General features: G+C 44.6%; 1 long non-coding RNA gene across 2 annotated transcripts; it reads left to right on the top strand.

Moving 5' to 3' along the window:
• Positions 1-4,830: 4,830 nt before the first annotated feature.
• Positions 4,831-22,358, top strand: LOC132646512 (uncharacterized). Of its 2 annotated transcripts, none has more exons than XR_009584811.1 (4): positions 4,831-4,910; positions 5,452-5,618; positions 14,071-14,154; positions 22,219-22,358. It is a non-coding gene; the product is annotated as an uncharacterized LOC132646512 (long non-coding RNA). The 2 variants fall into 2 exon arrangements; XR_009584810.1 differs by having other exon boundaries at positions 4,837-4,910; positions 5,428-5,618.
• Positions 22,359-22,917: the final 559 nt, after the last annotated feature.

Genomic DNA, 22,917 nt, shown 5'->3' with positions numbered 1-22,917 from the left:
AACACTTCTATTTTATTTTATCTTGTTTTGTTGTATTGTATTTTATGTGCATTGATGTTTTGCTTGCCTGTGTGCCTGTCTGTGTGAGGAGGGCCAGATCTTAGAGTTACAGGCAGTTGTTAGCTGCCACGTGGGTGCTGGGATTTGAAGCCTGGTCCTCTGGAAGAGGAGCCAGAGCTCTTATCCTGAGAGCCATCGCACCAGCCCAGGAGCTAATGACGGTTCTTATTAGCTTGACTTCTTACCCAACTCAGGACCGCCTGCCCAGGGATGGCTCTGCCCACGGTGGGTGGGCCCTCTCACATCAATCCTTAATCAAAGGATGCCTCACAGACAACTCTAACTTGCATCAAGCTGACCAAAAACCCTAACCAGCACACCCCTTTTCCCCATGTTCACCAATAGGCGTCTTGTCTCGCTTGCAGTATCTTTTTCTCTCCATCCACACACATGCACACGCACAAACACACGCGCGCACACTTTAATAGACTGGCTGAGCTCTGAAAGCACGGCATCACTTTCCGTCCGAACATGTCCCTGTGTGTTTCCAAAGAACAAGGACATTTCTTACATACTCAGAGTATAAAACTCAATATGATCAGAAACAGCTCTCAAAAACCAGGCCACTTAATTGTGTTGTGGGCTATAATCACATTATGTACTCCACAGTCCATTTTCAAATTGTGTCAGTTGTGCCAGCACTGTCCTTAACAGCAGTCCTCTCTTTCCCCACGTCCGGAATCTAATACTGGACCATGCGTCTTGGTAAGCAGCTAAGCATCTTTAGTGTCCTTTAATCTGGACCATTCCTTTCACCACTCCCAACCTTCACATCTCCGAACATTGCAGGACCTGAATTTTGTATTAGTGCTTTACGGCCCAGCTCTGTGTGGTGGCTTGTTGCTTCTCTGCTGTTGGCAGTCGCCCCATAAGTGACATTGTGTCCTTCTCAGGGTCTTATATCAGCAGTCACAGGACATCTGTCCCGACACTAGCAATGCCAGCTCTGATGATGGGGCTGGCTGTGTCTGCCAGGGTTCTCTATTAGAAAGCTACTGTTTTAAGTTCATGAATAATTTGTGGAAGATATTCAGACTGTGTGGATATGCTTTTTCTCTTCAAAATCCAGCCAGGTTTTAAAAGGAAAAGAGCAAATGGTCTAATGTCCCGCCACACCTTATACATCCATTTAAGATAGGATAGTCTCTGGTTCTAGGGTTCTTGCCTAAGAAAAGCTGTGTGTGTGTGTGTGTGTGTGTGTGTGTGTGTGTGTATGCTGTTTATGTGTCTATGCTGTGTGTTTGAGTAAAAGTACACATGTATTACACTATCTGTAAGTGCCAGAACAATCCTGAGTGTCTGCTGTCATCTTCTGCCTTGTTTGAAGCAGGGTCTCCTGGTCATTGTGGACTTGGACACCAGCCTGGCTGGCCCTCGTGCTTTCTGGGATCCTCTGCTCTGCCTCCCACTTTCTGATAGGAGAGCGGGGACTTACAGACTTGAAATGCTGGGTCTAGCTTTCATGGGGATGAAAACCGAGGTCACCAGCCTTAGCCACCTTCACAGAACTTGGGTGTCTGGTCCCCGTCTTCTTACAGGAGAGCACTAAAGGAGTTGGTCTGAGTCTCAGTGAAAATACAAAGCAGCACCAGCACCGCCTTGTCATGGGGACTACACCAGCACCTCCTTATAAAAGAGAGCCCTTTCATGACACTCCGCTGTGTGTCATCAGAGCACGATTCTCTTCCTCCCTTTTCCAACTTCACTAAACATATATCAAAAGGAGGCTAGACTTCTGTGAGCTTATTACTCTTGAGTTCTGAGCCGTAAGGTAGCTACTCTAATTATTATTGACCCACGTCATTTTTCTTGCTTGGGACAAAATTTAATAGTGTTGGGAACCAAAGTCCAGTAAAATTGGAACAAAAAAATATATCCCATTTTCAGACATTGACGACTAACCCAAGGTTAATGTCTCTGACTTTTTTAAAAATGTGTTTATAGGTTCAGACCAGTCCCTGATTTCCTTTCTATAGCTCACATTTCAGTGAGAACTAACAACCTGCAAGGTCAGTTCTGTGGCCTGCCCCACATCTAAGTGGATCTTCTTGAAGCAGGAGCCATGTATCATCACCCTCCCAGATCAATCATTAATCGAGAAAATGTCCCACAGACTTTCCTACAAGTCAGGTGGAGGCATCTCCCGTTGAGATTCCCTTAAGACTGGCTTCTGCAAACTTTGTGTAGCTTCTAAAGTTTTGCTACTTTAAGAGTGTGTTTTTCGGGAGCTAAAGAGTTGGCTCAGTGGTCAAGAGCACTGACCATTCTTCCAGAGGAGTTGGCTCTAGAGGACATGGGTTTGGTTTCCAGCAACCAAATGGCAGCTTACAACCATCTGTAACTCCAGGCCCGGGGTGTCTGATACCCGCTTTCGGGTGCCCCTAGCATCATGTGGTACACAGAGACACATGCATGCAAAAAACCCACACACATAAAATAAAAAACAAAAGAAAAAATGTGTTTGTATAGTATCTGTGAACTGTGATTGGCTTTGTTGGTTTGGCACAATACCCCTGAGATCCTTCCAGGGCTCTGCCCGTCTTCCTTCTTCTTCCCCTCCCTTTGTCTTCCTTCCTTCCTTCCTGTAGGTGAGAATTTTGGTGTCTTTAAAATTCCAGTTAGTTATATAAGCATATTTTTGTTTTAACCTCAAGTGTGGGACAGGGGTCCGAAGACTGTTTGCCTCATGCCTGCTCTGGCAGGTGAAGACATTTTAATTCTGGGGACTCTAGAGTATAAAAAAGACCAGAACCGTACCGCAAGAGAGAAGGCGCAACTTTTCCTCCTGCTGGTTCCTGCTGCTGCTGCTGCTGCTGCTGCTTCTGTGTCAAGTGGTCAAGAGAAAAGAGGCAAGAAGTTGGAGATATCTGGATGAGACAAAGATTGGGCTTCCCCAACACCCCTAATCAGCAGGAAGTAGTCTAAAAAGAACTCAAACCCCCCTTTCCCTCTAATTTTCTTTCTCCAATTCCTAGTGTTGAGGGGTTGGAAGGGATTAGGGTGGAATAAGGGTTGGATGTGAGGTAGAGGTATTGGAACCCAATAAAATAAAATATGCCAACACCTTTCATTTTTTTTCTTCTCCTTTCCACTTCTTCCTCCCTCTTTTTCTTCCTTTTCTTCCTACTCCTTCCTCTCCTTCTTTTCTTCTTTTTCTTCCCTTTTATATGCTAAGGAACCTCCTTTTGGTTTGTTTTGCATACATTTACAGTGAGCAGCACTTTGATTTGCATATGCATAGTGAAATGATTACAACAGTGAAGCAAATTAACATCTCCCAGTTACCTTTTCCTGTCCGTGTGGTGAAGGCATCTAAAATCCACATTTGTAGCAAATCCTGTTTGCAGAAGAGTCCTTGAGTTGGGCATGAGAACTCTAGAGCTTACTCATCCCGCAGACTAACTCTGGTCCACTCTCCCTGTATATTTTGGTAACCACCATCCTGCTGTCTGCTTCAGGTTGGCTTTGGTTCAAGATTCTACAGAAGGTGAGATCCTGTGATGTTTTCCTGGCTTAGTTCCCTTGCCAAAATGTCCTTTAAACTCATCCATGTTATGAGCAAGAGCAGGAATAATATTCATGGGGTTTCAAACCATGGATGCAGAATGACCAGCCACCTCACTCACATCCCTGCTGCCGTGTCTTCCAGATGTGATGGGCCGCATCCTTCCTTAAAGTGTGATCCAAAGTAACCCCCCCCCAAAAAAAAATAAAGTAAAACAGTATTAACTAACATGTGAGAGCAAAGCAGGCCAGTGTCTAGAGTGAGTGTGGTCTGGGAAAAGAGGCTAGCTGGTGCAGAAACAGGAAGGAGGGAGGGTGGTGGTGAAGGGGATCAGGCAGATAAGATGGAGCAACCAGAGGATGTAAGACCCCCCCCCATACCGACGCGGTTTTTCCTTCCATGGAGATGAGATGTTGTTGGAGTGCTCAGAGTGTAAGGTTGGCATCGTCTCATTTGTCTGTGCTGTTGATTTAAAGCAATACAAATTTATGATTTTCAGGAAAAAGGATCCTTTTCATTATCATTGTTTTAGGCCACTGTGGTAAGTAGGGGGTTTCAGGTAAAGCCTTCAAGCTTGAAAACCTGACTTCACTTTCCAGAATCTGAATGGTGGGAGGAGAGAATCAACAAGTAGTCCTCTGCACTCCATAGTAACACACACACACACACACACACACACACACACACACACACCCCCGGAAAAAAGAAACTTTTTAAAAGAGTAATTGGTTTTATTGTAGCATCTTCACAATGCGTTGTTACACTTTGCCATCATTTGTTTCTTCCCCACCGCCCTCTCCTCCTTCTCCTCCTCCACCTGCCTTTGATGGTTTCCTGCCTCCATTACCCCTCCTCCTTTTATCATAGGTATTAATTCATTACCATGTCTGCTTCCCTCCTCCCTTAAAACCCTTCGTCAACTCTCTTGATCCCCTAGTTTTGTGAACACACACACACACACACACACACACACACACAATTTTGAACCTGTTTTCCTCCTCTACAGGAAATCATGCAATAATTGTCTTTCTGAGTCTTGCTTATTTTGCTTAACACAGAGCTTTCCAGTCAGTTCCCTGTAATGTCTTCTGTGTGTTTCTGAGAACACAGCTGAAATTGCTGCAGAAGGTGAGCTTCTAGGTGGCCACCAAAAGGCCAACCCCTGCTGTACTCAACCTGCATAACTCCTTCCAGAACTCATTTAAATGTGGGCGGGGCCTGAGAGGAAGGTACTAACCATCTGACTTTGATTTAATCAGGCAGGACCTTAACCAGAGGAGCAGCAGCAGCACACGCAAAGCTGCCTGGCCTGAAAGATAGTAAAGGGTCACCTTGTAAAACACAGGTGAGAGCCATGTGGTTGGAAGCAGGGAGCATGGGAGCTCTGACTGGAGCTTGGCTGTCAATTAGCAACAGGGACTTTAGTCATGGAAGCAATATAGAACTGAGTGTCACCAATGCCCCTAGCTTTGACTGGGGACCATGGGCATGAGATGAGACTTCAGCCCTATGAAACACAGAGCAGATCCAGGTGACCTCTCCTCAATTCTTGACCTACAGAAACTGAGTTAAACATTTTTTTTTTTACTTTAATAATAAAGTAATTCTAGTGTGTTATAAATTCAGGTTGTTCACAGCCCGGTGTGCTGCAGCTAGGATCAGCCATGGCTGGCAATGGTGGAGGCAGGCAGAGCGGTCTGTCGGGAGGCTACGGGCTGATCCAGATGGGAAATGGTGGTGGCTTGGATCAGAGCGGTCATTACACGCTGTGACTATGAAGCCATCAGGATCTAATGACAGATGGGATGTGCGGGGTGTGAGAGAGCTCTCAGAGAAACCCCTAACAAGTTTGGCTTGAGCAGATGCAAATTCAGGATGGCTAATAGCAGGAGCCGAGAAGGCTGTGGAGGCAGAGGTGTTGCAGATTCCACTGGATGGGGAGTCCTGATTGAACATCGCGGCGGAGCTTCCCAGAAGGCACAGTGATGGAGTGTGGGCGCCAGGCAGAAGGTCAAGGACGGAGAGAGTTCAGATTTATCAGCAAATAAGTGAGGTATGAAAACTTGAAACCAGAAAAGATCTATAGCAGTTACCACTGACATTTCGAAACCTGTCCGGCCTCCATCATCACCCCGGCTGAACTTCCTCACCGGCAACTCTCTGTGCTTCTGCTATCATTTCACCACCTGCCCTCCAGCCTACGGCTGCAATGATCGTCTTCTTAAAATGTTATTTATTGTGTGTGTGTGTGTGTGTGTGTGTGTGTGTGTGTAAGTAAAACAGTGCGGGCATGGACATGCCACATTGTGTTTGTGGACAACCTTCAGGAGCTGTGACTCGGCTTCTGTTATGAGTTCCAGGGATTGCTCTTACCCACCTAGCCATCTTGAAAACTTGGCTAAAGTAATTTTCAAAGATATATACACACATATATATATATATGTATATGTATGTATATATGTACATATATGTATGTGTATATATATATATATATATTTCTGATAAGGCTGTCCCTCTGTTTCATTCCCTTCTGAGTATTCCTCACTATGCATCAATTTTCTTTGTTATACTGCAGCCTCAATTTAGAGTTCTACAGTAATATACATCTGTTCTGGTCTTAGTGCTCAGTTCTGCCTGGGTGGTCTAGAATGGCCACATGAGTGTCATGGTCAGCAAGGAAGGAGCCCAGCTCGGAGGCTGCTCTCTTCCTCCACCCAGCTACCTCAGGCTTCTGTCAATGGCGGGCTCAGAGCTGCAAGGCTCAGCCAGAGAAGCAAGATGTAATGAGTAAGGACAGTCACCATTCCTAGTTATGAATATCTGCCAGGACCCCACTGGCCAGACGCAGCTCATCCAGAGGGCTTCCTGGAATCTAGGGCTTGGGGAAACTGATCCCCTCTGTTGGTGAGAGTTAACACAAAGGTGCATTGCAGAGATGATGGGGGTAACAACAAGAGCACCTGGGAACCGGTGCTGAACCCTCACTCGGGCTTTCAAAGTTCTGCACGACCGGACCTCCCTTCTGCTCTTCAATCTCTCTCTCTCCCACTTGAATTTCTTAAGAGGAGTTTCAGGTTCACAGACACATTAGTGGAAGTGTAGGAGTGCAATGAGTTCCCTTACACCCCTGCCCGCACACGCATGCAGAGCCTCGAATATCAGCAACAACCCATCCCTGTTTCCCTTTGAAATGTCTCTCCAAGCAAAGCACCTCTTTCTGTGAGTTGATTTGATGAGCTGATGCAGAGACTCTGCTGCTTCCTCAGCTAGAATACTCCATGTGCATATAGGATGGGAATGTGTTCACGTGTGTGCTGCTGCATTCATGCCCATGTCCATGTGGAGCGCACAGGTTGACTTTGGGTGTCTTCTGTTGTCTCCCTTGTTTGTGAGGGAAGAGTCTCCTCACTGAACCCGAAGCTTTCTGGACTGTCTGGACAGTAGCTCCAGGAGTCCTTCTGTCTGTCTTGGAGCAAGGCTGCAGACAAACACTACCGTGTTTGGCTTTTTACACTGGTGTTGGGGATCCAAACGCAGAACCTCGTGCTTACATGGCAAGCAGGACCTACAGAGTAGCTCTTCGGCATCTGTAATGTCCCTTTTCCTCCCAGCTTTACTGAGGCATTATCTTTGTGCATGTGTGTGCTGAGAACACTTAAGATCTATTTTTCCACCCAAGTGCTAACCAGACCTGACCTTTTTATTTTCTGCGCTCAGACAAGGTCAGGCATATTTAGAGTGCTCTGGCAATAGACTTGAAGTCTGTCCTCTTAGTGATTTTAAATAAATGATATGTTATTATTAGTTACAGTTATGAGGCTGCACCTTAGCAAACCAGAACTGATTCTGGAATGCCCTCCGCCTCCCTGAGCTGAGCACGGCAGGCTCCTCCTTTACACTGAGGCTTGAACAGGCTTCCCCGACCTGCTGACTGCTTCCGCCTCAGTCTCTGGTTGAATCCTCATTGTGACACTCATGGCCCCTGCTCTGTGTCTGGTTTGTTATCCAAGCTCCAGAAAACATGGGCTTTATTTTACTCACTCAGGAATGGCCCTATGCGCATTACAGCTATTCAATTCCAGTTGTAAATTAAGAATCTGAAACACCCAGCAAGGTGGACATCCTACTGTGGAAACTTGAAGGCTGGCTACCCTGAGTCCCCCCAGTTCACCTAAATGTTATATGAAATCTGAATAATGACACTTGATCAGAGATCGTAGACCTATTTTTAATGGAAAATAAATGAGTTTTAGATACCAGGTAAAATTTGCTCTCTGAATGAAGTGTGCAGTTATTTCCGCTCTTCTCAGGGCCATGACTGAGGTGCAATGATGCTGCCTGGGCGAGAACCTGGTGCCTCACCTCCTAGCTTCTCACCTGCACCTCACCTCCTCGCCTCTCAGAGCAGAGACAGAGGGGACGTTTGAGCACTTCGTGTCCTTTCCAACACAGACGCACGGACTCATGAGCTGGTTTATTTCTCAGCTGACATGCTGTTAACGATTGAATATTTTGTCTCCTCAAAACTCACATGTTGAAGCCCTCTTGCCCTGTGCTAGTTTTAATGTCAACGTCTACAAATCAGAATCACCTGAGGAGGGACCTCAATGGAGGCACTGTCTCCCTGGACTCAGGCAGCACCTTCTGTGGCAGCCCAGACACAAAGGGCATTTCCTCCTGCTGCCGAGTTGACTCACGCTGCTGCTGCTGCTGCTGCTGCTGCTGATGATGATGATGATGATGATGATGGTGATGATGGTGATGATGATGATGATTTCTTCTTGAAACCAGAACCGGCATATTCAGGCTTTATATTGTTGACCAAGGAGCAGCAGCTCTCCAAGAATGCTCTTGATTTTTGGTGTCACATGTGACTTTTGAGTTACCAGGTCTCTTAGAGTGAGCAACTACAGGGTCCATAGGCTCTTGGGAGTGAGACCACTATTGTTACTATTTTTACATAAACTAACATAATACATTCTCTACACACACACCCAAACACACACACACACACACACACACACACACACACACACACATACACAAATGTGTACAAACACATTCTTCCTGTCAGTGCTGTTTCTCTCCGAAACCCTGACCAATGCAGCCCTAATATGATGGTGTTAGGTCCGGAGAGTCTAGAATAGTGATATTGCAGAGATGATGTTAGAGAAATGAGTGGCCCTCCCTCATCACCTTCCAAGGCCTATTCTAGACTCTCCGGATTATTCCTCCTCCACACCTTACCCCACCACTCCAGTTGTATGCACTCTTTCCTGTTTGCACCTTAATTCTCAGGACCTAGATTTAAGATGCCCAGCCCAGCACCTACAAGTTCTCTGCCCAATGCCAAGACAAGGGACTTTTCCCAGGGCCTGGGAATTTTTTTCTTCCACACCAGCAAGGAGCCCAGGAAGCGGAGAAGAAGCAAGGGCAATGGTGCATGGGAGGGGTTGGAGGGAGGAAAGGGAAGAAGAAAATTATGTAATTATATTATAACTTCAACAAACAAACAAACAAACAAAAATCACTATAAAAATAAATACCATCCATACTGTGTTGACTTAAATAAGAAACTGATTTCTCAGTTCTGACAGCCTGATATCAGGGGTCAAGCTTGATGGAGTGTAGTGAGAGCCTTCATCTTTATTGCTAAGTCTCAGGTCAAGAAGCTCTGGGGTCTGTTCTTCTGGCAACAGGGGCACTAACCTCATTATGAAGGCCCCACCCCCATCACCTCACAATTTTTGTTTTCCTTCTAAGCACAGAAAACCCCCGTTTTCATCCAGTGATATATTTGATGATGTAATACAGATCTTCAGGTCTGGAACCAACATGGCAGCTAGCTGGGTGGGGAGGATTTTGACACGACTGAAGAATGAAACATTCTGAGGTTTGTCCATCAGACAAAGACCACGAGGCCACGTGTCTGCAGGAAAGGGCAGCAGCAGACTTTGCTTTCCACAGGGCCAGAGAAGAACTTAAGGAGCTGAGTCCTGGTAACATCCCCCACACAAGCTCACCGGGGCTCTGCAACAGGTGGCTGACAGAACCACGTACAGTAAGAAGCAGGGGAAAGAGATGAAGAGCTAGAGCCACTCAGACCTCCAGATGCACACCATGAAGGTAGCTGGGTTAGTCAGGGAGGAGGTTCGCCCAGATTCTGTTAGCACCGGTTAGTCTGTAATGGCTGCTTTCTTACATGGACCCTGTTGGGCTCCTTGGCCAAAAGCCACTACCCTGTGACAGGGAGAGGAGCTGTTTTGGCTGGAAAGGGGGATAGCGTTAGTGACGACCTTATGCAGCGTTTCTAGTCTGTCTCTGTTAGCTAGTCCACCTCCCAGCCTGCCTTCAGAGGTCCTGGGGATGGTGATGGGATGGCTGTTTCCACCGCAGACAGAATCCTGTTACCAAATGTTTCTGCCTGCGGCACTTGTGGGTCACAAGAGTGTGGGTCCCACTGACTTCCGTGCAGGGGGTGGACAGTTCAGAAATGTCATCTGCATCCCATATCAAGCTGTTGCCTCAATTGCTCTTCGCTTTGCTGACCCAGGGCTTAGTCCCGAGACGGATGTTGGTGGCAACCTAGAAAAGTGAAAGTTTTCACATTCCTGGGAGCAGCCTGTCACGGTTGGGGGAGCAGGAAATGAGTAAACAACACTCTAGCATGCCCTGGCTTGATGCTGTATGATTCCTCAGAAAAGTTCTGGACTGTCTGCGGCCTGCTTGTTCAGTACAGTAACTAGCTCACAAGTCCCCACCAACTCAGCTTTCCATCCTTGGAGTGAAATGCCTGAGGGGATTTATTAATAAAGAGTAGATGGCTATCGGCTTAAACTTCGGGAGTTTATAGTCTAAGGTGAAACAGCCTCCACGTCTCTGAACCTCTAGTGAAGAACTTGTAACAGGCAGCTCTTCCTAAAATCCCTGTCACCTCAGCTGGCATCCATGCCCTTCACATATAGGTCTATGCATTGCTCAGATCTAGGCAAAACACCAGCCTCCTCATGGAGCCTACTCCGATTCACTCTTGTGGAGGCCTCCTCAGACCCTCTGTGTTCATGTGAGCTGGAAGCGCCTGGCAGAGCCTCCATCGTTCAGCGCCTTGTCCCCACATTTGCTGTTCTCCTTCCCCTCCTTCTGCCCTTGTGAATTTACAGTTTCCAAGCTGTGGAAGTAACCAGTGTCTTTGGGGCGTTCTGCTCTTTACCCATCCCTGAGCTTCAAAGTCACTTCCCTTGGGTCATTTGTCTGGTCTTCTTTCTTGTAGCATTCCACTACTAACTCTGTGCAATTAAGATCTGCAGTGGTGTCCCTTTTCCTACACTTCCCACGAGAGCTTCACCACCATCTGTAAATCTCTCTGATTTTGTTCAAGAATGTTCAGTGGAGTCTGAACAGAACCAGGGTTTTCTTCCTCTTGCACAGTGTAGGAGACCGCTCTGGCCACTCACGGAACTCACTCTTTTCAGCATGTCTTTGGAAAGGCCTAGCTTCGAGCCACCTCAGACTTACGGTACCCAAGCCATCGGCCTGCTAGGAGAGGTTAATGTCATGCAGATATAGACTGGGTGGATATGGAACCAGCAGATGAGCCAGCAGAAGGACATGAAGTTAGACTTGATGTGATCAGTCTCTGCCTCGGGCTAACTAACAGCCCGACTTTCCGTAGCGGCAGAATAGCCCATCATATTTTTGTCTCCCAGGGGGTCCCTTTCCCAGCGTACAAAGGTTCTCTTACCATCTGTGCCTTCCTGTAGACATGCTTTGTGTACCATCTCTAAAGATAGTATGTGGGTATTCCAAAGACCTTCAGCCACAGTGCAAAAAGAGAAGGTAAATTTGGCTTATTACGACTTAGTCAAGTAAGATAGCTTAAGGGACAAAACAAAGGGCTGCTTCCATTAACAATATCTGAGATACCTTACAGATAGACCAAAGATTATTTGATTTAAGTAACTTTTTAAGCAGAACAAAGGGAGTGAAATGGTCCCTGCCCTTGCTTTCTTGAAAGTCCTTCATGTGACATCCGTCTTCCCACTGTTCCTGATTTTAACACACTGGCCTGTGTAGGACATATAATACAACATTTATAAATCAAGGAAGTCCACCTCTTTTAAGTAATATTCCTTAAATCTCCGTTCCTGTCACTCTGACTATTCACACAGTAACTGTAACAGACGTATATTTTGGAAAATAGTGAATAAAATCTGACAAGCTATCTGGGGAATCCGAATGTATAATTGAGAGGGCATAAATTAATACAATTAGGCCTTTATTGGGTGCGGTGGCTGCCAAACCTACAAAAGGAACCTGGAATGAATCACGGCTGTGGTCTCCAGGCTGAAGGACATCAATATGTAATGTGGATTATCCCGGGCTTTTTCACGTGGTCCGATTATGACAGCACTGAGCTTAATTGAAATTTTTATCTTCTTGTTGCACAGACAGTTTTGGCTGGTCATTTCCTTTGGAAAAAAGAGCAAACCAGGTGATTAAAAAAAATCAAGGTGTTCAATGAAGGTCTTAATAAAATTACTTTATATGGATTCTAGGGATGAGTGCTTTGTAAAGCCACTTGGTGGCCTGGTTTCTGAAAGTTACTCCACGCTGTGAGCTTGGTGAATACGAAGTAGGCGTGTCCAAGCCAACACAAAGATGAGAGAGAATGCAGTCATTCCGCAGGAAGCTGGTGCCACTTTGTACGTGCATGACTGGTATTTTATGTAGCTTGCTTTCAGCCTGTTTAAAACCTTTTCCCTTAAAAAAAATTACATTTACTTATCTCCCCCTCCCATGTCTCTGTTTTGTGTGTATGTGTGTATTGTGCTGTGGTGTGTGTGTGTACACAAGTGCACAGGAGCCGTGGTGTGCTTGTGTCAAGGTCAAAGGACAATTTGTACAAGCTGGTTTTCCCCTTCTACCGTGTGGGTTTCCGGACTGAACTTGGCTCATCTAGTTTGATAACAAGTACCTTTGCCCATTGAGTCTCTTAATTGCCCCTAAAACCCTTTATTATAAAATGTGATCAAAGGAATCTTTGCAGGCTCACCTACAGTTCCATAAATTACAAAATCAAAATAACTTTCCCTTCCAGGGTCAGGAATGGAAACACAGGCGCTTGGACAAAATAGGGATCATCCTTGCTCCTTGGACTTCCTACCTTCATACAGTGTCCCAACATGTCTTGGGTTGTAGTTCTATACTGAAAACCAGGAGGCTCAAGTTGCAGCATTTATTCAACAACATGCTAGCTTCTAGAGATCAAAGCACTGACTCTGATGCTCTTCCAGAACTTCATCTTTTTATAGCATATAACAAATTGCTGACACTTTACATCTGCCCTTGGCAGTAGTAAGTTTAGGATGTTAAATGTGCTCAGTATGGTTTGTGTGTGTGTGTGGGGGGGTGCATTTGTGTATTGCAGCCAGAAAGGTCAATCTTTTTTATGTACTTTGTGATAAAAGTGAGTGTTGATATCTAGGGACAGGACAATGAAAGCTAATGGGGCATCAGAACTTTGTTGGTGACCTCATGAAGCAATTTATGATCCTTTTATCACACCTTGTATGATATTGTCATAAAAGTGATCTTTTAATTAAAGGTAACAGGGAAACTCTGCACCCTCAGGCAGGGTGCTTTGGGGCTGGTGAGCTCACAGTTTTAATGGCACACCTTCTGCAGACAGGAACAGTTGCAACCGCCTCTCACACACTTTCAGAGCCGTGGTCTCTGTCGCTGTATGCATCTTAGAGACAGAGCAGCTCAGGAAGTGCAGCCGGAAGACTCCCTTCCCTAGAAAGGTCTTGTGCCATCAAAATAAGCCCCGGCTTAGAAGTGATGTGGATAATTATGTAATGAGCTCCACTGTGTGCTAGGCATTCTGTGAGGAATGGGAGTAAATCAATTGGACCAGGTAGTCTCTGAGTCCTGCCTTAAACTGAAAGTAGGTAAGCATAAAAAGACACACACCGAGAAAAGTAAAGGTGGTTGACACAGGCCACCCACGGCTGCAGATCTAGGGACTCAGATTGCGGCTGGAGGGTCGGTGCCTTTTACCAGAGAAATAGTAGGATGGTGAAACCAGCCCAGAAAGAGGGGGTAGACTGGGTGAAGTGCCAGCTCAACCCTAGAAAATGAAAATTCAGACTTAAACAGATGTTTCCTATCAAGTGATTGGCATCAGCCTGACTACACTTGGTTATCAAAGAAGCCATTTTTACGTTCACAGTCGAGCTCCAAGGAGGCTCTGGCCAAATTGCTGGTTCTATTTCTGGAGAAACAGAGAGTACAATGCATGGAGTACAAATAGTATGACAATGCCTGATGGGTGGAAGGCCTGGTTCCTATCTGCAGGGTCACCCCTTGTACAACCTGCCTTCTCTATCACAAAAGGGCTTGAAGCATTTTTAAAATTAATGTTGTTATTAACACACAGAATCTTACAGATATTCCAATTCCTTCCTCCACTAATGTGAAAATTTGTCTCTAATGTGTCTCCTTAGGTGAAGAGAATTACACTTAACTTGGACTGGCCAACAGTAGGCACTGCTAGACTGAAGGGTTGACAGAGTGATGACGTCAGTACGGTAAGCTTTAGCAGGTGGACCAAAATAGCCTTCATGGTGGCCATGCATATGAGAATGAGATTGGCTCAGGGCACAGGAGGACTTTCTATTACTGCATTTTGATGTGTAATGGTCCCTGTATGAAGTCAGACTAATGAGAAAAAAAAATCCATGTTTATTTAACTTTTCATCCTCATTGTCTCATATACCAACCCTTTTGCTAGCAATCAAGTAAAATTAGCTTATTTGAGTATGCCCATTTCTAACTCCAAGAACTGTGAGTTGGGCTTATGAAATGGCTTGGGGTAAAGGTTCTTGCTACCAAACCTCACGACCTGACTTTGATCCCTGGGACTATATGGTGGAAGGAAAGAACCAATTACTGGACATTGTCCCCTGATCTCCAAATATGCACTCTGGTACCCACTCACTCACCACACACACACACACACACAGAGCCATACAAAATAAATAAATACAAATAGAATATATAAAAAAGAGGACTGTTAAATAGTTCAGGACAAATAGGTAGTTTGAAATGCAACACCTTGAATATATTTATTAATGGTTAGTTTTATGTCAAGTTGATTGGGCTGAGGAATGCCCAGAGAGTTTATAAAAGATGATTTATAGAGATGGCTGGGATGGTTTTGGGGAAGACAGTTAGCATCAGTAGGATGAGAAAAGGCCACTTATAGGTTCACATCACACAACTCAGCAAGGGACAGAATAGGACTAAAAGGCAGAAAGGTCTCTCTGCTGAGCTGAGATACTCATTTTCTTCTGTGTGTGGACATTAGTCTTCCTGGTTCCCAAGCCATTACACATTTGGTCCCCTGGCCTTCAGGCCTTTGTGATTAGGCTAGAACTATACCGCTGGGTTTTATGACTCTCCAGCTTGCAGATCATGAGCCTTCCTAGCCTCAGTAATCACAGAAAATAATCACAGTAAATGTCTTCATGCAAATAGTGTACACACATGTCTTTTTTCTGTTCTTTTTAATTTTTTTATTTATTACAATTTATTCACTTTGTATCCCAGCTGTAGCCCCCTCCCTCATCTCAAACCCACCCTTCCTCCCTTTTCTCCTCCTGTGCCCCTCCCCCAGTCCACTGATAAGGGAGGTCCTCCTCCCTTTCCATCTGATCCTAGTCTATCGGATCTCATCAGGAGTGGCTGTATTGTCTTCCTCTGTAGCCTGGGAAGACTGCTCCCCCCTCAGGGGGAGGTGATCAAAGAGCAGGCCAATCAGTTCATGTCAGAGACAGCTCCTGTTCCCCTTACTAGGGAACCCTCTTGGACACTGAGCTGCCATGGGCTACATCTGAGCAGGGGTTCCAAGTTATCTCCATGCATGGTCCTTGGTTGGAGTCTTAGAAAAAAAGAAAAAAAAACCCTGGGCCCAGATTTTTTGGTTCTGTTGTTCTCCTTGTGGACCTTCTGTCCCCTCCAGAATCTTTCTTTCATAAGATTCCCTGCACTCTGGCTATGAGTCTCAGCATCTGCTTTGATACCCTGCTGGGTTGAGTCTTTGAGAAGCCCTCTGTGGTAGGGTCCTATCCTGTTCCCTATTTTCTCCCTCTTCCATTTGCCTTTCTGAATGAGGATTGAACATCTTACCCAGGCTCCTCCTTCTTGCTTAGCTTCTTTAGGTGTACATATTTTAGTATGTTTATCCTTATATGTCTAATATACACTTATAAGTGAGTATATACCACTTTCTTGTGTCTTTCTGCAACACATATACCTTATTGGGTTTATTTTACTAGAGAGTCTTGACTTAGCAGACATACACTCTATCTATCTGTCTGTCTGTCTGTCTGTCTATCTATCTATCTATCTATCTATCTATCTATCTATCTATCTATCTATGCTGAGAATCAAGGCCAGCCTTTTGCCATTAAGCTCTGCCCTCAGCCCTTGATCATAATTCTTTTCACTGTCCCATGACTCCTTGAAGTCCAGCCGTGTGTCCTATCAGCCGTGTGTCCTATCAGCCGTGTGTCCTATCAGCCGTACTCCCGCTTGCTTGTGGCAATCGTTTGACTGCCTACCTCTCTACCATGTGCTGCATAATTTGTGTGTTCAAACACGGCAGGTGCAGGACCTACGTAGAATGAATTAATGAGAAACTTGAAACCTTCTACCCCTGTAATGGAGAGCGAGGTGTGATTTTCCACACCCACTCTGGCTCAGGAAGGATTTCTTACGACACTTTATTGCATGCTATCAATCTCACTCCTACTGGGCAATGGGCTTTACATTTTTTCCCAAGAGCATGTAAAAGACAACTGCTAAGGCCGCCTTCCTGATTTGAATTGCACACACTGCTCTTTAATATAACTGTTTTTACAGCATACATTAGCAAACTCTCTGGGATCTTGGAGGCACACACAATGCTTGTTTTTACCCATTGTCCTCCCTCCTCTGTCAGTGACCGTGTTATGCCCAGCACCAGTTTGCTTTAGCAATTCTCACGTCTTTCTATAAAACACTGAACAGAAAAGGATCGTCAGAGTGAACGTTGCTGCCTTTTGAGACTGTCTGATCCATTACCTTGGGACAAAATTTAACATTTTAAAGTTAACTTTTGGTTTCATCACTAGACAATTATGCCGGTAATAAATGTAATCTCCAGGACTGGAGGGATGGCCCAGGTGAAGGCACGTGCTGCCAAACTTGTCATCACTTCCATCCCCAGGACCCACATGGAGGAAGGAGAGAAACTCCTGCAAGTTGTCCTTTGACCTCCACATGAGCAGTATGGCATGCGTGTGCATATATGCATGCATGTGTGAGCGCGCACACACGCACACACATACAAACACACACAGAAATATGTGATAACAGCCTGGCAAATTAAAAAGTAGTAACAATACTTTTTATTATGGAAAAATAATACATGGAGGTTGACATTCTCCAAGCCTCTGAGGCCCCACTGTGTTCTGTCTACAAATGTAGGTATGTATTTGTTTATGCATATGGTTATGAATACAGTCCCCTTAAGAAGGGGCAGGCATGGGAGCCGGCGGCTTAATGATGACAGGAATGTGTGGCTGGGACGTCTTACCTTCTCACTTCTGGGCAGCAGGACACAGACAGGAAGGCATCCAGGCTATAAAACTTCATGACCCACCTCAGAAACTCACTTTCTTTACTAAAACTTCATCTTCTATTGGTTGCATAACTTGCATAACTTCAAAAAAAAAAGAAGAAAAAAAACTACTACCAACACACGTGGACATTTAAATGCTCAAGCTATGACATAAGTTTTCTTTACATGCAAAGGCATATGTGTACGAGAAACATACATTCAATTCTATGCATAAAAGTCCAGGAATTTCACTAGATTATGTTCACATAAATAAAACTTGGCAGCTGCTATTGCTGTTCTGGCATTTCCCCAGTTCCTATTCTACTAAATATGGAAAAGCCTGTCTTGTTTCCAGTGTCTGAACTCTGGGTTTCTGGGATGTGAAATAACCTAGGAGAGATGGTAATCCTTGCAGCCTACCTTATGGAAGTGTAATTTATGCCAATTATAATCCCCTCATTTTAATAGCCAGTCTCAGTAGAGTTAACATGTTACAGCTACCAAGATCAGTTCAGAGCATTTCCCAAGCCTGAGATGGTCCCCAGTCCCCATAATCCCAGCACTACAAAGCTTAATCAGGAGCATTGCCAGCAGCGTGCAGGCTAGCCAGTGTAAGACACTGACTCAAACAAAACAGAACAAATCACCCAGGATATTTCCATCATCATCCTAATTTCCCCATTTGCCCCATCATTTGCCTCCCCTCCACCTGTGGCGTCCAGGTGTCTCTAATCTGCTTTCTGTGAATATCATTTGATCTATTTGAGAAAAATGTTGTAAAACACAAGATCTTTTATAAGCAGCTTCTTTCACTTAGTGAAATATGTTCTTTCTCATTTCTCGCTAGTCTCCTGTGAATACCCACAGTTTTTCATGTAGTCACATGTAGTCATACATGGGGTTATTTTCAGCGTTTGCTATTTTAAGCAAACTGCTGTGTACAGTCACACACAGCTTTTGTCTGAGACATATGTTTTCATTCTTCTTGGGTGATTAATCTGTGGTTGAATTATTTAATTGTAAGGTAGATACTCACTTAACCCTTTAAGAAACTGCCAGACTCTTCCCGTTGTGGCTGACTGTGCCATTTTATGCATAACCAGTCAGCTAGGATGTGCTTTTGAATCTCTGCCAACACTTGCTGTTATCAGCCCTGTAACTGTATCCCTTTTAGGGAGCATGTGGTGGAGTGTCCTATAGTGTGATGTTAATTTGATATAGTCAGCTGTTAATTTGATAAGATTCAGCATCACCTTGGAGATGGGCCTGTCGGGAGTTACCTTGCTTAGGTTATTGAGGTGGGAAGCCCTGTCCACCATGGGCGACACCATTCCCAGGCTGGGATTCTGGACTCTGTTAAAGCAGAAAGTGGGCTATAAATAATGTACCCTCAAACTGTGAGCCAAGTAAATCCTTTCTGCCTCATGCTGCTTTTGTCAGGGTATTTTATCACAGAAATATGAAAAATAGCTAAAATGGTTAAAATTTTATTACCTTAACTAATCCTAAGAAAATTAGTCTTTATGACTACCAATGAGAAAGAATTTTTCAGCATATTGAACATTTAAGTATATTCTTTCTTGAGACACAAGTACAGCTCTTGTCTTCTCTCTACTTAAAACATAGTTGTTCAAAACTTTCTTTAGGTGTCCCCATAGTGTTCTCTCCCTTGGTTGGAGGGATATGTGTTTAAGCCAACCTGATGCAAGGTAAGAAACAAAAACTGACTTTACATTCCTGCTTCGCTCTTGGAGGGAAAATCTGTTTCTAGCTTGTCTTCCGAGTTCCACATAAAAGTAGCCATTCTAGACTGACCTTCTACCTGCTTCCTTGGCTCAACAAGAGCGTGGGACAAAACAGGTTATCTGTTGGGTGAGTTAGGGATAATTTGTTGAACACTTGATTCCATGGGATCTTTGTTGTAGTATGTCCCTTTGTTGTTCTTCCATGTGATGACATCGTATTCTGCAACTGGAAGGCTGCATGCAATCAGAAAGTTCCAGCAGGCCCAACAACGATATTACATTATCTATTATATTTATATGTTTCAAAAACTTCAACTTTTCTTAATTGATTCATCATAGAAGTGTTTAACGACCTTTGTCATATAATATTAGCCAATCAAGGAACTATGTAGTCTATCAAATTCACAGGTCCTAACTGCACTTAATGGGGATTACAACCAATGGATTGAGAAGATGACAAGAATCTTTGGGGCTGTATTACAATTCTGTTTCTCACAGACCTCATATACAAAAGGCAAGGCATTATCTATGCTTCAGACAGAAAGAGGCCCGGAGGGACCATGTGGGTCCATGTGGGCATTGGCAAATCACAGAGAGCAAAAGCTTTAGGACCTCAAGGTGGCACAGATACAAACTCAGGTATTGATTTTGGAAGTAACCAACTTGAATATCAAATTAGTCATAGAAGATTCTTTTAGAGTTTAATTTTCCACTTGGTCTTGTTCGTATACTGGTGGATGTTAGCTACTCTAGCACTCTTTTCCTTCCCCTCCCCATCTTTGTCTCATCTTTTTCCCTTAATGGTGCACGTCCCCCCCAACTTTGGATTGGCTTTTTTCATACAGTATATTGTGATCATATTCTTTTCCCACTCCCAACTCTTCCCAGTTCTGCCCCAGCTCCCTAAGTATCCAGCTTCATGTTCTTTCTCTCTCAGAAAAAACAAAAACACAAATAAATAATACAAAATAAAGCATGCACACGCACACATGCATGCACACACACACACACACACACACACACACACCATGGAATCTATTTTGTGTTGTCCAGCTACTGTTGAGCATGGGCTCTGCTCTGTAGCGTGGCTGATATACCCAGCCTATATACCCTACTGGAGAGAACTGATTTTCCCTTCCCCAGCAGGTGTCTATTACAAAGAGCTTCTTGGTTAGGGGAGAGACATTGTGTTCACTTTCCTCTCTCCATGCTCAGGTTTTATTTGCACTTGTGCAGGTCATGTGTGCACTGTCTCAGTCTCTGTGAGTTCATATGTGTGACAGCCTTGCTGTGTCTGAAAGACGTTGTTTTCTTGGAATTGTCCATCACCTCTGGTTCTTATAATTGTTTTGAGTGTTCTATGTAGATTGCTGAGCCTTGAGGGGAGGGGTTTGATAAGGGCATCCCATGTAGGGCTGGGTGCTCCGAAGTCTCTCTCTCTGTTTGCACACTGTCCAGTTGTGCTCTCTGTGCTGGCTCCATCAGCTGCAAGAAGAAGCTTCTCCAGTGCCAGCTGAGTGTGAGCCTTAACGCCAATCAAAAAGTGGTTGGTCACTCTCATAACGGTTGTGCCACTATCACACTCTAATTTCCATTTCCTTCTGGCACCATGCACAGAAGCACACTCTCCTGTTTCTTCTTTGTTTCATAGAAACCTTGTCTTATCTGCCCCGGACTTCTGAATCCATTGTTGTTGTTGTTGTTGTTCCAAGAAATTTAAAATGAATAATTTAAGAGGGTCCATGTGTTCAACCCAGAGCTTGGCAAGATGTTTAGGACACAGATAAGAAAACATTGTAGGAATCCACACAGCGAGGCCAGTTCCTCAAAGATTGATAACTCCCCATCCTGCAGACTGTGGATGCTTGCTGACCACGGCTTCTCAAGCATGTGTCTCCACATATATGTTCTCAAGCACGCTACCTTCAGGTGTCTTTCAGCTCTGTGAACCCAACCACTTTTTGGGGAGGTGGTCATACATCCTGGTTTCTTCAGAAATGTCTTCTTGAATGCCTGTTGTCATTGGCAAATTTTCAACATGTACCTTTTACTCTCAAAGTACCCTAGGGTGAATATGCTTTCTTTGATGTCATGAGAATAGTTCCCAAATGAAAATATTAGTACATACGTGTGCATGTGCATGCATACACACACACACACACACACACACACACACACACACACAAGTTTGGGAACTTATGAAATTCAAACTCAGTTTCTGTGTGGAAAAATCCAAATTTGGGTTTATGCTTAGTGGATCTCAGTTTGGGTTCATTCTTCTCATTATTGTTAAAGCCACTGTGGTGGCTTGAATGAAGATTTGGTTCCCAGTCCACGGCTCTGTTTAGAGACAGAGCGTTGTTGAGGGTGGGCTTTGAAGTTTTCTGGCCCAGCCCACTTCCCATTCCAGGCTCCTTATGTTCAGATGGAATGTGAATGCTCTGCTTTCTGCCTGGTAGACTGGCCTTATGATCCTGCTGCTGTACCCTTGCCTCCATCGCAAACAATAACTCCTCTAGAGCCACAAGCCATAAGAGACCCCCTTTCCCCCATGAATTGCTATTAGTCATGGCATTTTAGTCCGGCAAGAGAAAAGTAACTAGCACAGCTAGCCACCAAAAAGTATTCCTGTCCACACACAGTAAAATTACCAAGAAATGAATCTGGAAACAAAAGTATATAAATCAACCATATCGTTAATACGGCATCCCAGTATTGTGTGGTATTAGAAATGCAGGAGCATGATCTAAGACACAAAGAATCTTCAGGATCATATAAGGGCACAAGAGGAAGGGGAGGGGGTGGAGGGAGAGGGGGAGGTGGTGGAGGGAGAGGGAGAGGGCAGAAGGGAAGGCTCGTCCCTTTGGGGGACATGTGCACTGCCAGGTCAGAGGGAACTGAGGATCTAAAGCTGCAACCCAGACAGGAAAGAGATGAGACTTCTCTAGATGCATGCAGCCAAAGTTCCCTCAAGCACCTGGAGCAAACAATCAGGGACCAAGAATGTAGGAATCATCAAAAAACGCCACGGGAAAGGCAACAGCTCTTCAAATACTCTTCTTCCAAAACTGAACTGATAATTTCCCTTTCCACACTGGTAGAAACGCCCAAATGTCACAGAACTAAATTCCTACTGGGGAACATGGCTAAAGATAGAGGATCTACAGAGTCAGGGACCAGACACTAATTTCATGAGTGATGGCATCTAGAACCACTTTGTTAATTCATTTGTTCTCACGTTACAGATCGGCTGCAGAGCCCTGTACAATAACCACCTAAGTCCTTGAACGCCTGCGTATGCTCATGAGGATGCTGTGAGCACCGCTCTCTTCTCAGCATTGTGCTGGGGAGAGAATGGAAAAGAGTCAGAGGAAAACAGCCAGTAAAAACGATGACAAAGAAAACCATTCTTCCGATATTCATGTTCTTTCGTCTTCCTAGCAAGTGTTTGGAGTAAGCCAAGAGGTCATGGTCCCCGTCCTTGGTACTGGGGCAAAAGCTAGAGCATCTATCCTTGACAGCTAAAGCTCCTAAATATGACCTAAGTTCGACTCTGAATATATAACATGATGTTTTATTATTTGGTAAAAACATTCATTTTTAAGAGAGGCTCCAATTACGTATTCATTGCTTCCCTAAGTGCAACACTTAATGAGCCTCCGCACGGCATTTCAGTGTGAGGTTAATTGCAGCTAAAGAAAAGTTTATGATTAGTCCAGACAGGGATTTTTCTTCATTGTCTAACACCATAAATCCATTAAATTCCGATCCATCTTGTCACCCTCTCCTTGAAGACTTGGTTATACGACCCACAGTACTAGTTGGGCTCCGTGACCGTAATTGTGATTGGCAGAGAGCTTTCAGTGCCGCAATAAATTTGCCACGGGCAGAGAGGGACTTTGTACCACCCCCTCTGCCACAGAATCTGAATTTTTAACTACCCT

The sequence above is a fragment of the Meriones unguiculatus genome, chromosome 11 (genome assembly GCF_030254825.1).
Source record: "Meriones unguiculatus strain TT.TT164.6M chromosome 11, Bangor_MerUng_6.1, whole genome shotgun sequence".
In the NCBI taxonomy this organism is placed as follows: Eukaryota; Metazoa; Chordata; class Mammalia; order Rodentia; family Muridae; genus Meriones; species Meriones unguiculatus.
This window is presented reverse-complemented; position numbering and strand designations above follow the sequence as displayed.